This window comes from Amblyomma americanum, chromosome 2 (genome assembly GCF_052857255.1).
Source record: "Amblyomma americanum isolate KBUSLIRL-KWMA chromosome 2, ASM5285725v1, whole genome shotgun sequence".
Taxonomy (NCBI): Eukaryota; Metazoa; Arthropoda; class Arachnida; order Ixodida; family Ixodidae; genus Amblyomma; species Amblyomma americanum.
In genome coordinates this window covers 175,541,492-175,564,416 of record NC_135498.1, presented here as the reverse complement: position 1 = coordinate 175,564,416, position 22,925 = coordinate 175,541,492, and the positions used below count along the sequence as shown (strand labels likewise).

Sequence of the window (22,925 nt, the reverse complement as noted above, 5' to 3'; positions counted from 1 at the left end):
CAGCGAAGAGGGGTCAGATATTTTTTTTCCAGGTTTACATGCAGTTTCTTCAGACACCACTGAACACTGAAACACAAATAGAAGCGGTGATCAATAAAGAAATGTGTCTGCGCTCAATGCGGTGCCTCTGCAGCTGTTCAACTTCGACGCCTACGCGGCAGCTGGGCCTAGAGTGTCGCGTTTCGCGCCGGGCAGGAGAGAGTACATTTTCAATGGCGTATTTTTGAGCACAGCAGGTCGTTACTTTTTTTTTTGTTCAATAGACATCACCGGGGGAAGAGATTTTAATGCAAAAAGTATCAGTAACATGAACGTGCTTGCAGTTCTTTCCCTGCTCACCCATTTCATCACGTTAGGTAAGTCTTCCGCCATAAGCTTTCGTATACATTTCATATATTTTTATTGGAAATTCAAATCCGGTCACGCAAATTTCATAGCCTTTGTGCGCAGTATGACGCAGAGGTTTCGAAAGCGCACAGGAAGACGTTATTTTTAGCATATTTTTCAACGATAGGAACGTCCGATATGTAATGTCAACAACAGCTCAGTTTGGTTTCCGCGAAGACAAAAATCTCTCTTTGATGTATCTGCACTGTTTTTGTCGCTAGTAATATTTGTCCAAGTAAAGAATGAGCACAAACGAAGGCGATTTGCTCTGAAATACTCTCGTGCATTGACGTGCTACGTGACGTGGTGCACTTCTTCAGCTTTCGCGCTCCGATTACCTCTAGAAATATTTGAGAAAAATAGAGAAGCGTGTTTCTCTTTTAGTTGCAACAGCCGATATTTTCGAAATCATATTGAACTGCTCCTTCGAGTTGTAGTTCTAAGCGGTCCTGTCAAGCGCATCCGGCCTCTCCAGGAACATTGAAGAACTTCTTCAGAAGGAAACTTCGCAAAGAGCGCGCGTTACATTTTCATGAACATAGGTTTTGACAGGTTATCTCTGCACACGAAGTGTAATCAAAGTGCACGCGAGGCTCTTGAGCTCCACAAGGTGGAATTGAGTGTAATTTTTGGATAACAAGCTGCAGGCACTTTGTTGGCACGCACTAAATAATTCAGCCTGCATAAGAAGCGAACCAGAAAAATCACTTTAGTGTATTAATGGAGCGTTAACAATATAAAATGATTTGCTTCTTGCTTTTCACTTGGTATCAGGAAGCCTGTATTTTGCTTCGAAAAAGCAGTCATAGCAAGTTAGCAGGCACCCGCTCGAGGATGCTCAGCTCAGGTCAGCGCGACGGACACATAAGCCACCACGTCGCACCCACAACAAAACCGCGTGATGTCGAATGTACTGCAGTCGGCAGCCATAAAACAGTGCTCATATTGCAATTCTAATCTGTTTCGCTGTTAGTCTCCAACTGAGGCATAACTACGCCCCCTAATCACCTTGATATGAAATTCAGCACGGAAGATGACTGAAGCAAACACTGGTTAGGTCTATTTCCTAGACAATACAGAATTCTGACAAGAAACAGGGCCGTGTGGAGAGGAACACTACCCCAACTCGTTTCTGGATGGTGTTGCTGCACTCGCGGCTAAGACAAAAACCAATTAAAGAAAAACTTGTTAGCGGACGGAAAATAAACATTGAAGTGCATTATATATATCGTTTGGTGCCTTCGAAATATCGGCCGGCGAGGCTAGGCAATCTGAAATAAGCTCCACCAGAATGCTTTCCATTGCTAGTGACAGCACACATACGTCGCTCAGGTTTGCCGGAGTACGCTTATAGCGAGTGATATTCCGCCTAGGCGTACCTAGTTTGTGCGCCTACTACGAGCAAAAGTTAACTAAGCTACACATCAGTGTACGAATTTAAAAGGCATTTTCTGAGGGATCGTACTCGACAATAGACAATAACCTTATCATCTGGAATAGAAACAAAAAGATAACTAAAATAAATAACACTTTCTAAAGGTTTTGTGATTTAAAGAAAACATTTGTTCTAATCTAAATGTCGACAGTAATTCAGGTACTCCTTAACACAGGCAGAGAGAAATACTTTTGTAAATAAGCAAGAAAACATTAACAGTTCGTGAGTAGCGAGCATAATTCTTCCAGAAGGACGGGGACGTCAGAGACAAGAAACGGTGATACCTCGTCTCACTTTTTCTCCGCTGTTATTCACTGCATTAAGAGGTCCAGATTGCTAAGTTAGGTGTCACCGAGTAATAGCGTCCTGAAAATATTCAATTTGATTAAGAAAGTGCTAGACAATAGAATAAATTAATGAACATACTTGTGAATGCCAACATTCCAGGGTGGTTGACAATCATATACATCTTTAGGAACGCAAAACGTTTGCACTGAATAAATAGAACAGCGGTGCACAATGTGCACTGAAACATTGCAAAGTTGTCTCTAGTTAAATCTATCAAGAGAAACCAGTGACGGCTGAGGCGAACCTCAGTGACTACTGAGGAATGCCTTGGGGCGCATTTCTCATGAAATTAAATATATAAATATCTACTATAGGTAATAGCGTTTCAAGAAAACACTTATAATAGATGGATCGTAACGACGTACGGACCTGAAGCATGGAAAGAAGAAATGCGTTCAGTAGAAAAAGCCAGCGCAGCCATCTACAGGAAAGGAAGTGGGTAAGATAATAATAACAGGCCTAAAGACTGGAGATTAATTTATAGAGAATTATTAAGTAATTATCTTATAAAACTGCCAACCTTCATTTTTGAGCGACAGAAGGGAGAGAAAAATAAAAAAAACACAAGAAGAAACATGGCACACTTGCAACACTTAATACAAGATAACAAATAAAATCTTACGGCAATTCACACCTCTGTTCAAATACCTATATTAAAAACGACATTTGTTAGATCCAAATGCATGCACATCCACAGGAATCCCATTTTGGTCTACAGTCATTAATTCCTTTCGCAACTGATGTTACACCTGAAGACTCAGTGCATGTGCGGGCAATTAGCTCGAGAGCTCTATAGAGTTAAAAATGAGCCGCAAAATACGTTACTTCCGGTCGGGTATCGTCGCGGTGCTTTAGGAGGATTCTAACGGGAGCTGAACCTGGAGGTTACAATCATCCATAATATTAAAGCAGCGCTAAGCAACAAGGACGAAGAAAGAAGGGAACACACACACAGGCGCTGATCTTACAATTAAATTTTATTTGAAGTAAGCAGGTCAATGTATACGTACACAAGAACTACGCACATGCGCATGGTCAAACACAGACCTACTCATTTAAAAATGCAAATAAAAACACACTGCATCAAAGGCTCGTGCAGTTATCGCCGATATGCTATACCCTGTGCAACAGGCTCATTTCCTTGGAGGTTAGGGTTACTGAAGGTGTGCTGACGCAACAGCTTGTCTTTCTTATGATATGGAAGGCCTCTGCTATCTCTCTTGTACGCCAATAATTAAGCACAAACAACACTTCCGTGTCGACAAAATACGGTGTGCATTTACACGTGAAGCAATGCTTGGCTAGGTTAGTCTCTTTTTTTCCCAAGGAATTGGCGTGTTCCATGAGGCGTACATTAATACATCGGCCGGACTGGCCTATGTACGTAGAACCACATGACAATGGGATCTGGTAGACAGTGCCAGTTCTGCACTGGACATATTGATTGACATGATTGATGTTACACACTTTCCTTTTTCTATGTCCTTCGATTTTTCTTTGTACTGCGGCCCCTACTTTACTTAGTTTATTAGGGGCTGAAAAAAGAGCATTAACTCCGTACTTAGCCCGCACTTTTTTAAACCGGTGCGACAGTTTGTGAACATATGGCATGACGGTCACCCTCTTTCTTTCATTTTGACAAGAGTGCACATCAGAGGTACAATCTGAGGACTTCACCGCTTTTAATAATTTATCAGCACTTGACACAGCAACCGAGTCCGGGTATCCTGCTTCCCTGCACTTGCGCACTTGGGCTAGGAGACTGCTGCTCATTTGATGAGGACCAGATTCGTTTACTGCCATGCTTAAACAACTAGTAACAATTCCAGCTTTTACCAGTTTTGAATGGAACGAATTATAGATCAGTAAGGGCTTCTCGGTTCGGGGGGAATATTGCCAACACACATGGTCTGGTTCAAAAGTCAGTTTTAAATCAAGAAATTGCAAGCCATTTTGCTGGGGGACTTCATGCGTAAACGTCAGTCCCGAGCCATTTTGTGTAAAAACATCAAGAACTCGTGACACATATTCAAGATCCAGGGGCCTTCCAAACCCCAGGAAATCATCCACGTAACGGAAAATAATAAACTAAGTAAAATTTTCTTTTTTCAGCCCCTAATAAACTAAGTAAAGTAGGGGCCGCAGTACAAAGAAAAATCGAAGGACATAGAAAAAGGAAAGTGTGTAACATCAATCATGTCAATCAATATGTCCAGTGCAGAACTGGCACTGTCTACCAGATCCCATTGTCATGTGGTTCTACGTACATAGGCCAGTCCGGCCGATGTATTAATGTACGCCTCATGGAACACGCCAATTCCTTGGGAAAAAAAGAGACTAACCTAGCCAAGCATTGCTTCACGTGTAAATGCACACCGTACTTTGTCGACACGGAAGTGTTGTTTGTGAATAATTATCGGCGTACAAGAGAGATAGCAGAGGCCTTCCATATCATAAGAAAGACAAGCTGTTGCGTCAGCACACCTTCAGTAACCCTAACCTCCAAGGAAATGAGCCTGTTGCACAGGGTATAGCATATCGGCGATAACTGCACGAGCCTTTGATGCAGTGTGTTTTTATTTGCATTTTTAAATGAGTAGATCTGTGTTTGACCATGCGCATGTGCTTAGTTTTTGTGTACGTATAAATTGACCTGCTTACTTCAAATAAAATTTAATTGTAAGATCAGCGCCTGTGTGTGTGTTTCCTTCTTTCTTCGTCCTTGTTGCTTAGCGCTGCTTTAATATTATGGAGCATTTCCAACTCGCCCAATCTGCCGTTCTTCTGCAGGTTACAATCATACCCAGGAAATTTGGACAAAAACATTTTTCAGCGGGAACCCGTTTATGAACGCCATTTTTTCTATAATATAAGATTTCACTGTACCAATCAATATATCCGCCGATCATCCGACGGCAGTCTAGCATTTTTTCTATGTGCGTTTTTGCTGTTGTCAGAAGCGTCCTTCATTGTTTTTCTAAGGCATGTCTTAAGAGTTCGATGCGATCGCTGAAACACATTAAAATAAAGATTTTCCTATATATCAGAATAATGCACCATTATCTTCAATATTTCCCTAAGAGTGTCATACAATTTTCTATTTTTTAAATTTTTAGCCCGAGAAAGCTGGGCTAGAATATATTCTAAATATTAGTCTCGAAATGTTATCATGTCACGGATTGTGCTTTCCGATGAAGAGCGGGTATACAAGGAAAAAAATAGCCGGTAGATAGTGCTTTGAAATTTTAGATTGCCTTTGATAAAAGGGAAACATTGAGTACTCAAACTGAGAGACCTTTGCTCTGTAGGGAGCTTTCTTTGGTTTATGCGGTTTATTTTCCCAAAGCGACTCAGTCTATGAGGGACGCCGTAGTGAACGCCTCCGGAATTTTCTACAAACTAGGATTCTTTAACGTGCACTGACATTGCACAGTATTCGGGCCTCTAGGCATTTGTCTCCATCGAAATTCGACCGCCGCGGCCGGGATCGAACACACGTATTTCGGGTCAGCAGCTGAGCGCCATAACTACTGAGCCACCGCGGCGACCCAGTAGGCAGTGTAACAGAAATGAGGATGATGACATTTTATGAAAGTTCATAGAAAAACCGCAGTAACCTTTATGTGCTCAAGTATGCATCCTAAATAACTTTATGCATGAGTTGATACGCAGAATTTCAGGCCAAACAAGCAGCTTACAAGAATAGGTATAAAAATGTAATGACAAATAACGTGTAACAGCGGCAAAATGAGTAGAGTTTGTGGCAAACATTGAATAATTAGAATTAGCGTAGAGGTATATATATGCAAGCCAAGGAATGGCATCACATTGGGAAGATAACCTGATATTAGCAGAATAATAAAAATGGGCACCATTCCATCTTGCAGGAAGTCTCAAGTTAAGAAAAGGGCTTACCGATTTGTCTAATAAAGTGTATAGGCTTTGTGTTCTATTTGTACTCACCTAGGAGGCAACAACCAAAGCAGCATTGATTTGTAGGCAAAAAATAATTAGTGTAAGTGTTAGGTAACAAAGAAGCCAACTAAAACGTTGAGCTTTTGTTAGGAATAAAATGCAAGCTCATGACGCCACAGGTTAAATGAAGAGGAAGAAAGGGACTTGGGCAAGAAATATACTGCGAACAAAGGGTAACCGACTGTCTCTGAAAAGAAAGGAGCACTGTATGTAGGCAAAGGTCAAGAGAGAGAACGAAAAGGAAAGGTAGGGAGGTTAACCAGATGTGAGTCTCCGGTTTGCTACCCTACACTGGGGATGGGGGATAGGGGTTAGAAAGATGACAGAGAAAAAGAAAAAAGGAACGTGCACACATGGAGACACACACACACAAGGCGTTCCAGTTAAAGTCTTTCACACAGGCCGGTAGATTGCAAGAAGCGCAAAAGCGCTTGCACGGCCTTCTTCTGCGACGGTAGGTCCTTTCGATGTTGTAGAATTCTTTTTTTCGGATAGCGGTTGGTCGCCCAGTTGGTCAAGTTCGTGGCTAAGGCATGCCGTCTGTGGACTGTACTGCGGGCAGGAGCACAATATATGGCCAATTGATTCTTCATGGCCGCAGTGGTCGCAGGTTGGGGTGTCGGTCATCCCTATGCGGAAGGCATAGGCTTTAGTAAAGGCAACACCCAACCAAAGTCGATATAAAAGCGTGGCGTCTCTACGGCGAAGCTGTGATGGCGCTCGAAGACTTAAAGTTGGATCAAGTGAGTACAGTCGCGTATTTCTTAAATGTGGCTCATTCCATTGCGACGCCGTGCACTGCCGAGCAACTAGGCGGAGCTTCCGTGCCGCGTCAGTTCTAGAAAAAGGAATTGGGACGTGGCGCTCCTCAGTATGGGATGAGCGGGCAGCGTGATCTGCCCGTTCATTGCCGATAATCCCGCAGTGACTTGGAAGCCACTGGAAAGTTATTTCATGGCCGGTATCACTTATAGGGTGTAACGTCTCTGTAATATGAAAGATTAGTTGTTCTTGCGGTCCGCGTCGTAGAGGTGACAGTAGAGACTGCAGTGCTGCCTTCGAATCGCAGAATATTGTCCATTTGTGTGGCGGTTCATCACCCATGTGATGAAGGGCACTTAAGAGCGCTGCGAGCTCTGCTGCCGTCGATGTTGTCGCGTGGGTCGTCTTAAATTTGATTGTTGTAGCTTTCGCTGGATTGACGATTGCAGCCGCGGAGCTCCTTGGAAGAACAGATCCATCAGTGTAAATATGCGTTGAGTCACGGTAGTTCTCGTACAAATATAGTAGCGTGAGCTGTCTAAGGGCTGGTGATGACAGATCAGGTTTTTTCGTGATACCAGGTATTGCGAGGTTGATTTTTGGCTGAGCGAGGCACCGTGGAGGGATCGAAGGTCTCGCAGCCGGACTGAAACAAGCTGGCAATGATTCATAATATGCAGTTATCGTTTGGCTGTAAGATGTGTGTGGCCTGTCCGCTGGTAGAGAGGCTAAATGGTGACGAGGATTCCTGGCTAGATGCCTTATATGGGTCCTGAGTACTTCAATTTCAATGTGGATCTTGACAAGGTGGTCTCTAGCGATTGCTATCGTAGTCACTGTTGAAGCACTCTGAGGCAGGCCTAGACAGATCCGGAGCACTTGACCCTGAAGACTGTATTGTGCGTAGATTCGTTTTGCCTGTGTTGTTTATTGCTGGCAAGCTGTATCGCAGAAATCCTAGAAAAAGCACCCTGTACAGTTGTAACATGGCACTAGGCGACATTCCCCAGGTCTTGCCAGCAAAAAACTTGAACAGGTGGCAGATGCCTGTCAACTGTTTTTTCACGTATGATATGTGTGGGCTCCATGACAAGTCCCTGTCGATTATGACACCTAGAAACTTGTACGATTGGACCCGTCGTACTATTTGGCCATTTATCATTACACTGTAGTTTGCCATGGGTTTGCGCGTAAATGGCACTAGTGCGCATTTCTCGGAGGAAATTTCCAGGCCTCGATTACGGAGGTAGATAACGGTTTGTGTGGCGGCTTTCTGAATTCTCGCTCGCAACTGTAGGCGTGTTACTGCAGATGTCCATATGCAGATGTCATCCGCGTACATTGATAGCCTGACTGTGGTTGGCACGTGCTCAAAGAGAGCAATTAGTGTTAGATTAAATAACACGGGGCTAAGTACACCGCCCTGGGGGACGCCGCGGTAGCTATAGTGAAGAGAAGTATGGCCTTCCTCGGTGCTTACAAAGAAGGATCGCATTGATAGATAGCTCCGTATCCATTGAAACATCCGACCACCCACTCCTACCTCTGCGAGAGCAGATAGGGCGGCTTCATGCGTAACGTTGTCATACGCCCCTTTAACGTCGAGGAATAAAGATGCGCAGAGACGCTTACGGCATTTCTCATGTTGAATGTAGGTCTCCAGGTCGACGACGTTATCGATCGATGATCGACCGCGTCGGAAGCCCGTCATGGCATCTGGGTAGGTGTTGGGGTACTCCAAGTACCACTCCAGGCGTCCTAGGACCATCCTCTTCATTACTTTGCCCACACAGCTCGCCAAAGCGATCGGGCGATATGATGAGGGCTCCAACAGCGACTTGCCAGGCTTCAGCAGTGGAACAAGGCGACTTGTCTTCCAGGTTGTGGGTAGCGTGCCATTTCTCCAAGATTCATTGTACACCTCAAGAAGAACTCCTCTCGCCCGCTCCCCCAGGTGACACAGAGCTCGGTAGGAAATTCCGTCAGGTCCTGGCGCTGATGTGCGGCTACACAAAGCTAATGCTGCCTTAAGTTCGTGGATCGAGAATGGTAGATACAACCGGAAATCACGTGGTGGCGGGTAGCTGCTCGAAGGCAAAGGTCAAAATGCACAAAGAAGTGGTAGGGGTTTGGCGCAGTTAAAGCGAGTAGACGTGCGAAAGCAGGCGTTCATTCTTCAATTGGAGGGATAAACCCTTCTTGAGGGTATGACACAATAACATTAGTTATTGTTCATATATAAAGAATTCATCAGTCTCTACTTAACATTCATAGGTCGCGGCAAGTCCTCACACCACTACCCCTGCAGTGGGGCAGCGGTTAAGCGATGCGCCGCTGCACTGGCAGGTAGCTGCTCCTATCAGAACCACCGGTAGGGATCCTGCGACCCGTGTTGCTCCTCCCAAGGAACCTCTCGCGACCAATCGTTAATTTACCTGCCACCGGCCTCTCATCGGCTACAGCACTCGCGACGGTGCTATCTTGCCCGAGCTTCCTGTCCCTATTGGTTGAAGCCGACGTGACGCTCTTCCAGACTTACACTAGCTAACTCAGGTATGCTCGGGTAATTAGTTCGGAGCACAAGACAATAAAAGATGACAAGATTATTGCTCGGTGTTGGTACATCTGGAGTGACTGCTTTCGCGGTGAACTAAAGAAGGGACCGCTCTCGTGGCAAGCAACTTCTATGGATGATTACATTAATGAATAGGATTAAACACCTTGGCGACGGCACGTGGAGAAGAGGGCACACCGGATGTCATTTCAAACGGGCTTTGGTCCCACAGTAGAATTTACGTGTCTAAAATTTACGAAGTTCACAATAATAATTGAATGGTGAGAATTTCCTTCGTTTATGCTTAATTTTGAAATGTGGGCATGCTAACTGCAGTCTTCATTTTCCTCAGGACACGCCGGACCATTCAGCCGACTGTTTTGTCCACCACGTTGCAACCCGCATCGGGTGAGCCATTCCGGACCCAAAATTTGCTGTCACTAGTTCCGTGCCGATTTTTGTGTCAGTGATATCGCTGGATATGCTAGTGTAGCAGCTTTTAATAAGCCACAAAGAGAATTATCCCCTTCAGGTGCCAATTGAATCTGCTGAAAAGAAAATGTTTGTTTCCACAAATGACGATCTGTAGACTAAGCAGAAGTGGTGTGCAAAAATTGTGCAAGAATATTCATATTTAACCATATTTTATTAGCGTCCACATTTGTGGACATAGCGCCTTAAAGCGGATACACTAACGTAAAAACTGCTCTATTTGCTTGCCTTTCCAAACTTATCGTTAGACATGAATAAACGTTTAGCTGTGAGAATATACGCTTCAGAGAATTATTCTGCAGTCCATGACTAATAAAACACATAAAAGCAGTCATTTTGTGATGACAGGCAAGTGAAAACTCTGTATTTTGAGCACCGAACGTGGCTTTAGATGTGCAGCCTTCACGTCGGAACCGTAGCGTAATTAACGTATTCAGAAGTTGGGGACATTGGTTCCTTCCATCAGAACTAATGCTTAAAGTCCCACTGCATTGAAGGGGTCTCAAGTGATCTGAGCACAGGTGGAAAGGGAGAGAGAGAGAGATAGCATCTTGCGGCCTGTTTTACACATGGTTTTTGCGAAAATTAAGACAATGCTTTTTATAGGTGACTGTTTGCTCAATTTATGTCAGTGACCTGAAACACTGTCCCCTCGCTGTACCAATGTGCTGACTGTTGTTTTATAGCCTTCGATCTTGCCGGCCAGCTCTGAACTTACCCTGGTGTGAGGGCACGGGTTCCCCTTTTTCATCCCCACTTATGTTGTGGTGCCACTTTGTATTTTTCTCCGTCTCGGGTTTCATACAAAATATATTGATTCTTGCTAAAAACTCCAGCGAAATTTTCAGAACGATAGAGAAAAAATGTTCTGATCGTCGCTGGAAATGCTTGCTTCCTTCGGATTCATGCGTTCTAAATTCTTGAACTGGGGGCCCGGACCCTCTTTGAATATTGGCAGGGGACCTAAGAACCTCGTGTACCTCCCTGAGTTTAAGCACTGGTAATAGCGCACTGTGTTTGTCGGCAGAGACTCAGCTAAGCGGCGGTTCTTTGCGATCATTGCTCGGTCGGCCGAACTTCTGTGGAAGTGCTTCTGCATCGGTTTTTTTCATCAAAAACGCTGCAGCGTTGGAGTCGTACAACGTTCTTTTTGTACAAGCATAGTTTTCAACGCCCGTAAGCAGTAAGTCCATTTCCTATCATACGTGCAAAAAAAAAAAAACGCTGCGTTGCGGTGAGTAAACGCCACTTTGATATTTTCGGCATTCAGGTGCCACGTCCACATTTGTGGACGCGTCACTCTGACCGTCCACCGCAGCACAGTTTCTTCGTCTATGACGATGCAAATTGGTGCACCGTTTCTACATTAACCTATCCACGCATTCCGAGCCCTAAATTGCATCATTCGCGATTATTTCTAAAGGTAGAACGCAAAAAAAATATATTTACTCGTGCCTTCAAAAAACGACGTGATGCACACATTTTCTTTTTTTTTACGAACGCATTCCACTGTAGCTGCGTGAGATGGCCCCACAAACTTGACAGTGAGGGTCAATATGTTAACAGCGCTGTATTCAAAGGTGGAAAATCGCTTTGCGTGCGATAATATGAGGAGGCTTAAGTCGCGTCCACATGTGGTCAAAGCGCCTGAAGGGGTTATGAGCGCCTCAATGCCGCCAAATAAAGACATCGCTTTTTCTGCGCTCCCTAATTTAATGACTCTCCATCTTAGAATGGTCTAGCATGAAGACTTCGGGCGCAATGTGTCGGATTCCACAAGTGAATGCTGGGTTCTGTAGCGCGTTAAAACAGTATACTTGCCAAAGAGGAGTTCTCAAGCTAATTGCCTTCATTGCGTTGCCAGAATTTTATGAAGCAGTGTGTAGTGAAATGAAGATTGCGCACAGTGATTGCATAAATATGCTATAAGATTTCTTCTGTAAAGAAATCTGGCAACTACACTTGCTCTCTAACGTGCTTCTGTAGTATTAGAGAAACGTCATAGCGCTGAGGCTGAACCTCTCAGGGTTACAAAACAAACGTGCACCCGCCCATGACACGTACAAGAAAATTAGAAAGGGCGAGAGTGACTTTAAACTGTCGTTTATAGAGAACCAAGTTTTCTTCTTGCCAGTAACGCCAGACATTCGCCAGTACACAATGAGCAATGAAAATGTGCGAACAAATAAGTAGTCATGCCAAACCAAGCAATTATTTTTAGAGGGAGAGCGTGGCTTCAAACGAAAGATTTAAAGTTAGATTCCAAATATCAAAACGAACTTCAGAACTTCTTCAATGACTGCTAAACAAGAAGCACGCAGCAAACAGCCCACCTCGCTTCTTTCCTAAGACAACGTGGCGGAAGCCATTCACATAGCCGGAGGCCAGAGGCCCCGGGGACCTATTCAGCTTCATTTTTGTGGGCTTGATGGGCACCCTTGAAGACGGCGCCTCTTGAACGGACTATGCTCTACGTCCAGCACTCTTTCTCACTCGGAGTACATTCTTTTGTCAAAATGTTCGCATTGTAAGCTGACAGCCCTCCGCTAGGTGCCCACATACAAAACTGAAATTCTAATCAGAGACCCGGATTGAGGCCTTGCTAACGCCCGTGTCAAAGCCGTATTATGCTAGTTGCTGTGCTTCAAGAATTCGTTCGCGGTTCTTCTTCACCGCCCGATTGCCTTCGTAATTGCGAGAAGCGCATCGAGCTGAGAAAAATCGAACAAGCAGGACTGCCTATCTTTTTCTTGCAAAATTTCTCTCACAGCTCGTTCTTTTCCGGTGCACCAGTGCGTCGGATACGATACTGCTGTAATGTACACCTACCCTCGTTGAGGCTGTCACTGAGTCACTGCGCAAATATTTCTGTATGAAATTAAGCGCCTTGGTAGGGATTAACATAACAATAAAAAAATTACGCCGGCTAGTGTGTTTGTTAAAGCGCACAATTCAGAGTGTGACGGAATGCCGTCCGCTCAGGTGGTGGCCTAGTAAAATGAATCTTGAATTCCAGATTCCTGTAGTCATGCCCAGCATCCAACTGGTGGCGAAAAAAAAAAGAAAGCGGAGGAACGACGCATCCCAGGAAAGAAAATTAGACTCCTTAATCACGGTGAAAGAACAGAAGCAACCGGCATGCCACTTCGAGATTCCGAACTTATCTTCACATGACATGTCCGCAGCGGAGACCGGGGTGTTAATTTGTGGCATGAACTTTAACCGAGGGAATTCCCCGGATCCAGGAAACGTGATTTGCTATGTCGAGGGAGCAAACCGCCTTCTCTATTCAGACGTCCAAGACAAACTCCGAACTACCGAAGCAGGCATTCTATCCGTAATAAGGAACAGGAAATGCCAGGCTGCACTGTTGAAAGCCGAACGCTTGGCCCTGTATTCTTTCAGAAGTAACACTGACATTATCATTCTGTTCACGGATAAGGGCAACGTGACAGTGGCACTTGACCGTACAGCCCGCTTCGAAAAAATGCAGAACACGCTGGATGACACAAAAATTTGCAGAAAGCTTGGCAAGGATCTAACCTCAGAAATACAGACCGGGTTGCAGAAACTACTCTCAGATATATTTCAGAGCCTTCCGCCGTCGAAAAAGAGCTTTTGTCCTCACCTGCTTTGCAAGATAAAGTCCGCGCCAGCAATATATCATCTCCCAAAGATTGACAAGAAAGGAGCCCTACAACGACCCATAGTCGATTCTACAAGATCACCTCTCCAAAAGGCCTCAGGGACCTACACAAGGTCATTGCGCCGTTGGTCGGCAAGACCAACATTCACGTCTGCAACACAGCTTATTTTATTAACAAGGTTGCCAGCGTCGCTTTGGAATGCAATGATGTACTGGTGTCGTGCGACGTGTGCTCGCCACTCACAAGCATTTCAGTCGACCACGCTGTTCACACATGCAGAGAACTTCTGACCAAAGAATTATCTCTTCAAAACCACACTCTATTTGAAGCCACTGAGCGGTGTTACCTTCTGAGCTTCTGGTTCAGCAACGCGTACTTCACCTGCAATGAATCGTTATATAAGCAAACATTCAGAACCGCTATGGGTGCATCGATCTCCTTTACAACAGTGAACTTGGCGTTTGAAGAAATAGAAGAAAAAGCTATGCACACATTCCAACCGTGACCGAAAGTGTTTTTGGGGTAAATCAACGATTGCTTTTGTATCCTCGACAAGAGGAAAGTAGTGCGCTTCCGGGATCACCCGAAAAGTGGACAGGCCTCCATTAGATTCACTGTCGAATAAGAAGGCAACAAAAACATCCCATTTCTCGATGTCCCAGGGCATCCAGAAATAGTAAAGACCATCGAGACTTCATCTTTCTTTACGGTACCCCAAAAAAGTTGTTGTCATGTGCAATAACGCACCGGGTAGACAACAGATGGAATGTAGCGTCAAGCACGTTAACAGGTTCGTCCCGTGCATAAGTGGGGTCGCCTACTGAATGCCCCTGTCCTGTGGCAAATGCTACATAGGGCAATGCTTACGTTGCAAAAACGTTAGACTTCAAGATATCCTAGCAGGAGTAGGAGCATTGGCGCATGGGGGCCACTGACGTAATTTCACGCCTCTGTTTTTTGAAACGAGAATCTTGAAAAAGTTCCCGTCCCAGATAAGCAGAGAAATCTGCGATTCTGACTGTATAAGAAAGTATCTGGCTCGTGCGTCAGCAGCACATCGGTCTCACTAACCAAAAAAGAGTTTGCATATCTTGATGGAAATCTCTGCCACACATGCTAGCATGACAATGTTTTGTGATGGTGTTTCTTTCTTCAGGAGTGATTAAGACGGATGTATGTGATGTGTCTTTAAAGAAAAATTCAATGCAGGTGCCATGCTTCGTCCTATCTATTTCATTCTTCGTCCCTTATCGTTCGCGCAGTTACAAGATGCATTCAGGAATGAACACCCCGGGCGCCTTTCCTTGTTATTTATTTATTTATTTATTTATTTATTTATTTATTTATTTATTTATTTATTTGTTTATTTGTTTGTTTATTTATTTATTTATTTATTTAACAACACTGTTAACCCTCAAGCGAGGGTCCTTACAGAGTGGGTATGAAAACTTCGTAGAAAACAGAATTATTCACAATCACTAAATACATCAGCAGAAGACAGTACATTCGTTCAAGAATCAAATAGCACTTTCAAGCAGATGGTCATCCAGAGATCGCTCAAATTCATGCAGATCATTCTGTTCTACAACACTCATTGGCAAGTCATTCCACCTTTCAATTACATGGGGGAAGAAGGAATTTCTGAAAGCTTCACTATGGGCGTAGTACGGCTGAATTATCCGACTATGATTTGTTCTAGAACTCCGTTTGCCTGGCGCTTGTATGTATGTTTCCTTTTGAATGTTTACCTGTCCTTGGAGCATCTGGAATAGTAGCTTTAGGCGATTTTTTTCTCTACGTATTTCTAATGAATCCAGGTTACAGGAAGAAAGCATATCTGTAACTGAGTCTGTCCTTCGATATCGGCAACAAATAAAGCGTACTGAGTACCTCTGAATTCTTTCTAATTGTTTCTTTAAATAATTCTGTTTAGGACTCCATACTACTGACGCATACTCAAGGGTTGGGCTCACAAAAGCTTTATATGCGATTAGTCTTACATCTCGTGTAGCATTCTCTAATTTTTTTCTAAAAAAACATAACCTCTGGTGTGCTTTTATATTTGCTAAAGCGGTGGGTTTTAATAAGGTAGAAAGAGATAATCATGCTGGTATTTCAGCTTGTTCACCCCACATAAGCGCGTTTTTTTTCCGCACTAGTAGGAGCTAATTTTGCGTAGACCGTTATGTTAGAAAATGGTTTACCTGTTACCGAGAGACTGCTGCTCCACTTAACGCAATTTTCTCTCTATATTCCTTGCTTTTTCAGGATCGCCCACTCAATCAATGCGCCTTCAGCTGCGGTTTCCTCAAATACGGAAAATATTATGATGGCAGCGTTTGCTGGGTGAGGTCTGCTTCATTGTTTTTCATTTTGCATTTATTTCAAACCTAGCACTTGAAAACAGCCACTTTTTCTAGCGACAAACATGACACTTACAAAAAACACTAGTGAGCCGGTAACTGGTATAATAGTGCCTAAACGCTTGTTTATTAGCTCTTCTGACGAAGTGTTTCTTGATTTGCGTGTTCGTAGCAGCGATGAGTTCGGATTCCTCCGCTGGCATATGCCTGAGCACCTCTTTCCATTCCGTTGTATGCTTAATAGTTCCCAGGTCCCTGCACACTCCTGACGTTCTTGCTGCACTGCTTCGACCGGTAGGTGCCATGTGACTTTAAGAAAAATGCCGAGAAAATCCGCATTCAACGAATTCGGAGTGATCACACTGACATCGCGAATCAACTAGAGGACAAACCATTGCAATCTCTCTGCAACCATAACGACTCCCTCTACGGACACAGCCGAACGTAAATCATATTTTCACGAACCAGAAGTAGGACAGGCGCAGGCGCGGAGGCATACCTCCGAGTAGCCCAGTTTCATCCCAAAAACTTAGCCCAGCCCGAGCGCTCCTCACGCGACTGTGTGCCCTTTGTCGTCCTCACGACTCAGCGACAAAGCTCCCGTGAGCTTTCGTCTCCCGTGAAAGAAAAGCTTCGTCTCGATGCACAAAAGGTGTATAAAAGAATGGAAAAAAAAAGAAAAGAAGACAGTAATAATACAAGGAAAAACTAAGTCATGCAGATCATTAGGACAGGAAACCGAGAGCAAAATAGCGCAGTTAAGGCGCTTGGCAATATACCAATTGTTTCAAGGCAGGTGATCACTAATAATTAAAACAAGGGTTTTTATCACGTTGTGACTGGTGTTAGGAGACGTCAGAAAGCTGATGAATTGAGCTAACTAGCAATGTGATCTATTAAATTGTAACAGTAATCTTTTTAGCTATTACCAATAGACACCATATTTCAGTTAGATATTAGTAGCCGGCCGTTACAGAGAGCCGCATCAGTTTTTAAAATATAGAAAAACGCGATTACCCTCGGCACTGCGGCTCAACAAAAATTCACTAATACGACTAGTTATGGGCAATAGAGGGATTGTTTTGGCTGCATGTTTTTAGAAAGCGTATGTATTTTGTCACAATGTAGCCAATCTTTGTGACCCACGGCGCCGAGGGTAATCGCATTTCCAAATTCTAAACACTCATTCATCCCCATCAGCTTGATTATGTCCACTGCAGGGAAGAAGCCTCCTCCAATGTTTCTCCAGTTAACCTTGTACTTTGCCAGCGGCGGCCACCCTATCCCCGCAAACTTCTTGATCTCATCAACTCATATAACTTTCTGCCGCCCCCTGCTACGCTTCCGTTCTCTTGGAACCTACTCCGTTACCCTTAAGGACCAGCGGTTGTCGTGCCTTCGCATCACATGCCCTGCCCAAGCACATTTCTTCCTTTTCATATCGACTAGGATGTCACTGACGAGCGTTTGTTCCCTCAACCACTCTGCCCGCTTCCGGTCTCTTAAGGTTGCACATATTTTTCTTTATGTATCTAGCTGCGTTTTCCTTAAATTCTGATGAACCCTTTTCGTCAGCCTGCACGTTTCGGCCCCATAGGTGAGGAAGATACAGCCGCTGTATATTTTCATATTGAAGGATATTATGTGCAGTCAGCCATGATCTCAGCAAGCCTGTTATATTCGCTTACCCCATTCTTATCCTTCTAGTTATTTCACTCTCATAATACGTATCAGCGATCACTACGTGTCCTAAGTGCACGAATTCCCTTATTACTGACAGCACCTGACTACCAACTGTGAACTGCTGTTCCCTTGCGAGACTGTTGAACATTACTTTGGTTTTCTTCATGTTATTTTAGACCCACCATTCCGCTCTTGTTGTCTAACTCATTCATCATGCTTTGCAGTTACCCTCATGTATGACTTAGCAAGGCAATGTCATCAGTGAATCGCAAACTACTTAAGCATTCTTCATTAACTCTTATCCCCAATTGTTCTCAATCCAGGTCTCGGAACACTTCCTGAAAGAGGCAGTGAACAACAATGGCGAGATCGGGTCTCCCTGCAAGACACCCTTCCTTATTAGTATTTTATTGGTGAATTTGTGGTATACAATGGCAGCTGGGCGTTATATATATATCTTCCAGTATTTTCTCAGAGTATTCTACACCCTGATTCTCGTAATCAATTACGGCTACGTAGAGGGGTTCGTTTATATTCTGCGCATTTCTTCATCAGCTTTCTGGTAGCGTGAATAGCCGCGGTAGCCACAATTTTCGATTTTTATTCTTTCTCAATTGAGGTGGCTGGGTTGAGGGAACAGGGTAAAAATAGGACGCTGTATTATAAGCTCTATTTAGGGCAAAAGTGGGATTATCCAACATGTTATATAATTCGAGTTTGCGTGTTTTATTTTTCCTGCATCAAAAATTAGCCATGACCGCTCGGTTCAGCCCGGAGTATTGAAACGCTACTGGAAGCACTTATTGCTTCGAGGAACTTAATTTTAAACAAAAAAAAATACTTTTTTTCGTTGCAAATGTCTTTTCGCGGCGTAACTCAGTCTTCCTATTTGCAGCAACTTCCCGTCTCTGCTAGACTTGCCTGCTTTTGTTTTGTACACTTCTAAAACTCTAATTGAAGATCAAAGCAACAAACTTAAATTCATGAGTCTTGAAGAACCCCGTCGCCCTCCATAAACTCTGTCTCGCTCGTTTCTCGCTTCCGTATAGAGTGACAATGTTAGCGGCTCTAGGACTCCTTGAAAGTTTCCCAGGATGGTACCGGACGGTACCCCTATTTGGTTTTCTTGTTTCAATACGTAGATTTCGAAATTCGTCTTTATTGTAGGTTAAGCCATGAATAACAAGGGGTATTAGGTTACAAAACAACAAAGAACTATTTGAGAACACCTTTCTAGAGTCGTTCAAGGCATCCATTAGTTCCTGCGCGGTTTCTCTAGAATAGTGATTTGCACGATTAGGTTTTCCTCAATAACCCTTTTCAGTTAAAATTTGGGGATAGCCTAATTTTGGTTTGGTTTATGTAGTGTTAAGGTCACCGAAGCGACTCAGGCTATCAGAGACGCTGAAGAGAAGGGCTGGCAAATTTAGACCCCTGAGGTTCTTTAACTTGCATTGACATCGCACAGTACACGGCCTCTAGTATTTCGCATCCATCGAAAAAAATCCTCGTCTTTCGAGCCAGCAACCGAGCGCCATAAATACTGAGCCATCGCGGCGGCTTGATAACCTGATTTTCGAAAAATTTGAGAATGGAAACTTTGATTTAACCGTTTTATACTAAAGTGAACGGTCGCCCACAGGAAGTGGATTCCGCCTTTTTTATTTTATTAAAATTTCAAGGCACTAGTTCTCTTACGTCGAGAAAGCTTGCATATTAATGCGCTTCTTTCTTGCTTTTGTTAGTACTTCTCCATAATCGGACAAGCGTTTGCTACGACGGGGTTCTGCAGCCAAGGAATATGCCTGAAGATCTTTACTGGTGGCTACAATGGCTCCGAAGCACAAAGAAACTGCGGTGATATTCCGCGAGATGCGCCGTGGCTTCGCAACATGACACAGTCTACTCAAAGTAGGTTTCCAATGCAACAACTTTTTTTCATTTCTGGCATGTGCTCAGCGGTAGTCCAGTTAGCTTCGCCTTTCGTCTTCACCGTTGACATTTCATTCCAGAGTTACTGCCATCTTGTGGCAAAAAAATTTGATTACTTAAGTGCAGTGCGTCACTTGGGTTTTTTTTTTCCAAACTCACAGTTACTTCAGAGAAGCTTCCTACAGTTGCCCACAGCTTTGTTTGCTGTTGACAGTAATTCATTGCGTGCATTGAGATTATTGAGAATTGCCTGCCTGTCCAAAATTAGAAAAAGCTTTCTTGAACTCCAGTACATATAGCTTCTCGTTTCGACTAAATCGAGTCGATGCATGGCTTACAATTCAAATCGCAAAAAAAAAAAATTGTATGCTATCCAAAGAAAAGGAATGTCTTTGTTTTTTAGTTGAGATGATTATTTTGCTTTAGAAAAATGCGGTGACCACGTATCTATATAAGTTAGGAACATTAGAACATCCGGCAGGTATCGTTTTCTTCTCTTCAAAAAAAGTGAACCATGGAGAGCTGGCTGCTCGAAAATGGCCAGCTGAATAATTTTACCGTTCGCAAGTACATAAAAAAGACGCTTCTATTATCCTGTTTTTTAATAACAGTTGAAACTAGCCATGAGTGTAATGCAGGATATTGGCAGACAAAGCTATCGAGTTATCCAGAACACGCCAGTATGCAGAGTGCCTAATAAAAAAAAATGTAAATACCGTGATTCTAAAGATGCTTGTGATTAAAATTAGTTTAAAGGAAGAAAAGTAGAGAACTACTACGCTGCACAGCACGAGTGACGTCAACTCTCAAAACCTACTCTACTACATCGAATTCGCACGGCCTCTGCTCGCACCCCTGCTCTGATGCATAAGACGGACATGGCATCGTCTCCGCTATGTTCTTTATGTGGTGTGTGTGGGGATATTGAACATTATATTATGTACTGCCCAGAGTACAACCCGGAAATGTATGTGATGTTCGCTTCCTTCAAGAAGACAGGAACCCTTCGCAGCACAGTTCAGGACATTGTCTACCCGAGTGGAAACCAGACATGCAGAAGGGAGGCTGCACGCCTTCTTTTAACAATTCTGCAGGATAATGATATTGTTCCTGAATGGTGACAGCAGGAACGGACTATGGTCTACTGTGATTGAATGTGTGCTTAGATGGTTTCTTCTGAAGTGAACTATGTTATACTGTGAGTGAATGTGTGTATGGATTGTGGCACTGCAATGGATTATGTTCTACTGTGACTGAACATGTGCATAGATGGTGACGTCTGGAGTGGACTGTGGTGTGAACTGTGTGGAGTGAATGTGTGCATAGATGGTGAGTGCGGAGTAGAATATGTGCTATTCGAAGCGACTGTGCGCATAGCGGGGTAGATCTGACAGGTTTTAGGACATTATTAACATAGAAGTGACGCTACGGTGAAGCAACTGCCGGCAGAATAAGTAAGGCTAATCCCACCTGTAGTATTCAACACCTCAACTCAACTCAACTCAACTGACGGCAACTTTTTTCCTCTGCACATCAGGTATTGAGAATGCGTTACCACATTTCTTCGAATGAATACTGCAAGCAACTTGGATTTCAAATTTTTATCGTTCTCTGTTTTATTTATTTGTGGCCCCATCAGTAGATTTTTACCTTATATCGTGGGAATAATGACCTGCATCCTTTTGGTACAACGTACAGATTATTTCAAGTTTTTATCGCCTGTAACCATGAGATGTGGACAGGCACACTGTAATATAGTGATATATGTGCATACAATGTGCGTAAAAATTGCCAGCTAAACAAAAAGTTAGAATTAACTCTAGTATAAAAAATTTTCTCGTGTTTATTGATGAGCAGTGAGACAAAAACTGTGCGCCAGAAGGACTCATGTTTTATACTGTGATTATTTTTTCATCTCAAAGATTACTACAAAAACGATTGCTTTGATGTGTATATAATCAAAAGGACGAGCACAAACAGATAGCGAAGAATAGAAAGCAGATATTCTCTTTACATGTTGGTCCTTAATAAGATTTTTTACAAATCAACGATGAAAAGACGCTATCTGTGATAAGTAGCTTGCAAAGATATGTAATTGAGGACGGCGGCTTTGATCAAAACGGTCGTTGTCAAATTCGATATTAGCGGCGGCTTTTTGAACAAAATTCTTTTAATTGAACTGCGCAGAGGATCCGAACACTATCGTCAGAGTTACGTGCCGGTATTTTTCTTGGTTCTTCTACTTTGAGATCCGTTGTTTTCATTTATAAGTTTAATAGATTTCGCACAGAGTGTGTTAACTACAGCAGCAGCAAAAGCTTAAGGCCTCTGATAAAAGTTGTTCTCTATTTTGAAAGAAGAGCACAGCATTTCGCTATCGTCTCTTCAAATCATAGACTATACAGTACTTGTATTTTAAGAATAGTACGTGAGGTGAAAAGCGGCCTATTCTTAAGAATGATATTTTAAGAATGGTATTTAAGAATGATACAAAACCGATGACATCTTCATGGGGATAACATAAATTGGGTCAGCATGTCGGAAAAGTAACAGGTCGCATCACGTTCAAGTATTACATGCCTATCACTATTTATGTAAGTCAGCAACTTTGATTCTTATACTTTCCTGCAAAAAGCAAACGAAAATGCGCACCTTAAAGCCGAAAATCATTTCGCTAAGAAAGATGACTATGATATATGGCGCAATGTCAACTAAACTCTGTATTGTCATCTGCAATGTCATCTGCAGCCGCCATGGCGCAAGGTATTTTCGTTTACTCTAGGGGGGTCAAAGACCCATTCCCAAAGCATTTCACTCTGAATAAGCCGAGCATCAGACCAAAGAAAGCTTGTACCCATTGTATCAATTTATGTTCCATCTTCGAAATGGTTGAGTACACCAATTTGTAGCAAAAACAATTTTGCCCACTTTTTCGGACTGTATTAGTTCAGAGAAGGCAAGGTCAACTTTCCTAGCACTGTAATGCTCAAAAGAAGTTTCTTAACAATAAAGCTTTATGCTTACGCGCGCAGGAAAGCAAACCGAGTTAGGTTTTGTAAACACATATCGTTGTTGCCGTTCTTGACAAATGACACTTTTTCTTGGAACATTATCGACCGTATTTATATTTACAATACTGTTTGCAAATTGTTTCAGGGCCTGGCTTCAATCTTAGTGACATGGACCAGCAAATGCAGATACCAAGCTTCAACGCCTCTACCTCAGCTTCACCGCCCACTTATTTCCACTCTAGTGGTATCACTACTCCGCTACCGACAACCACAGCATCCGGTAGCATGGAATACACAACACTGCCACCCAAAGGTACTCCGGCCACGCTAATCGAG

The 22,925-nt window shown here is 43.3% G+C and overlaps 1 long non-coding RNA gene across 2 annotated transcripts; it reads left to right on the top strand.

The window, feature by feature from the left end:
• The first annotated feature begins 203 nt into the window (after window positions 1-203).
• Window positions 204-22,797, top strand: LOC144119290 (uncharacterized). Of its 2 annotated transcripts, none has more exons than XR_013312321.1 (5): window positions 204-356; window positions 9,814-9,869; window positions 15,869-15,946; window positions 19,392-19,557; window positions 22,735-22,797. It is a non-coding gene; the product is annotated as an uncharacterized LOC144119290 (long non-coding RNA). The 2 variants fall into 2 exon arrangements; XR_013312320.1 differs by lacking the exon at window positions 204-356 and adding an exon at window positions 2,534-2,609.
• The last annotated feature ends 128 nt before the right edge of the window (window positions 22,798-22,925 follow it).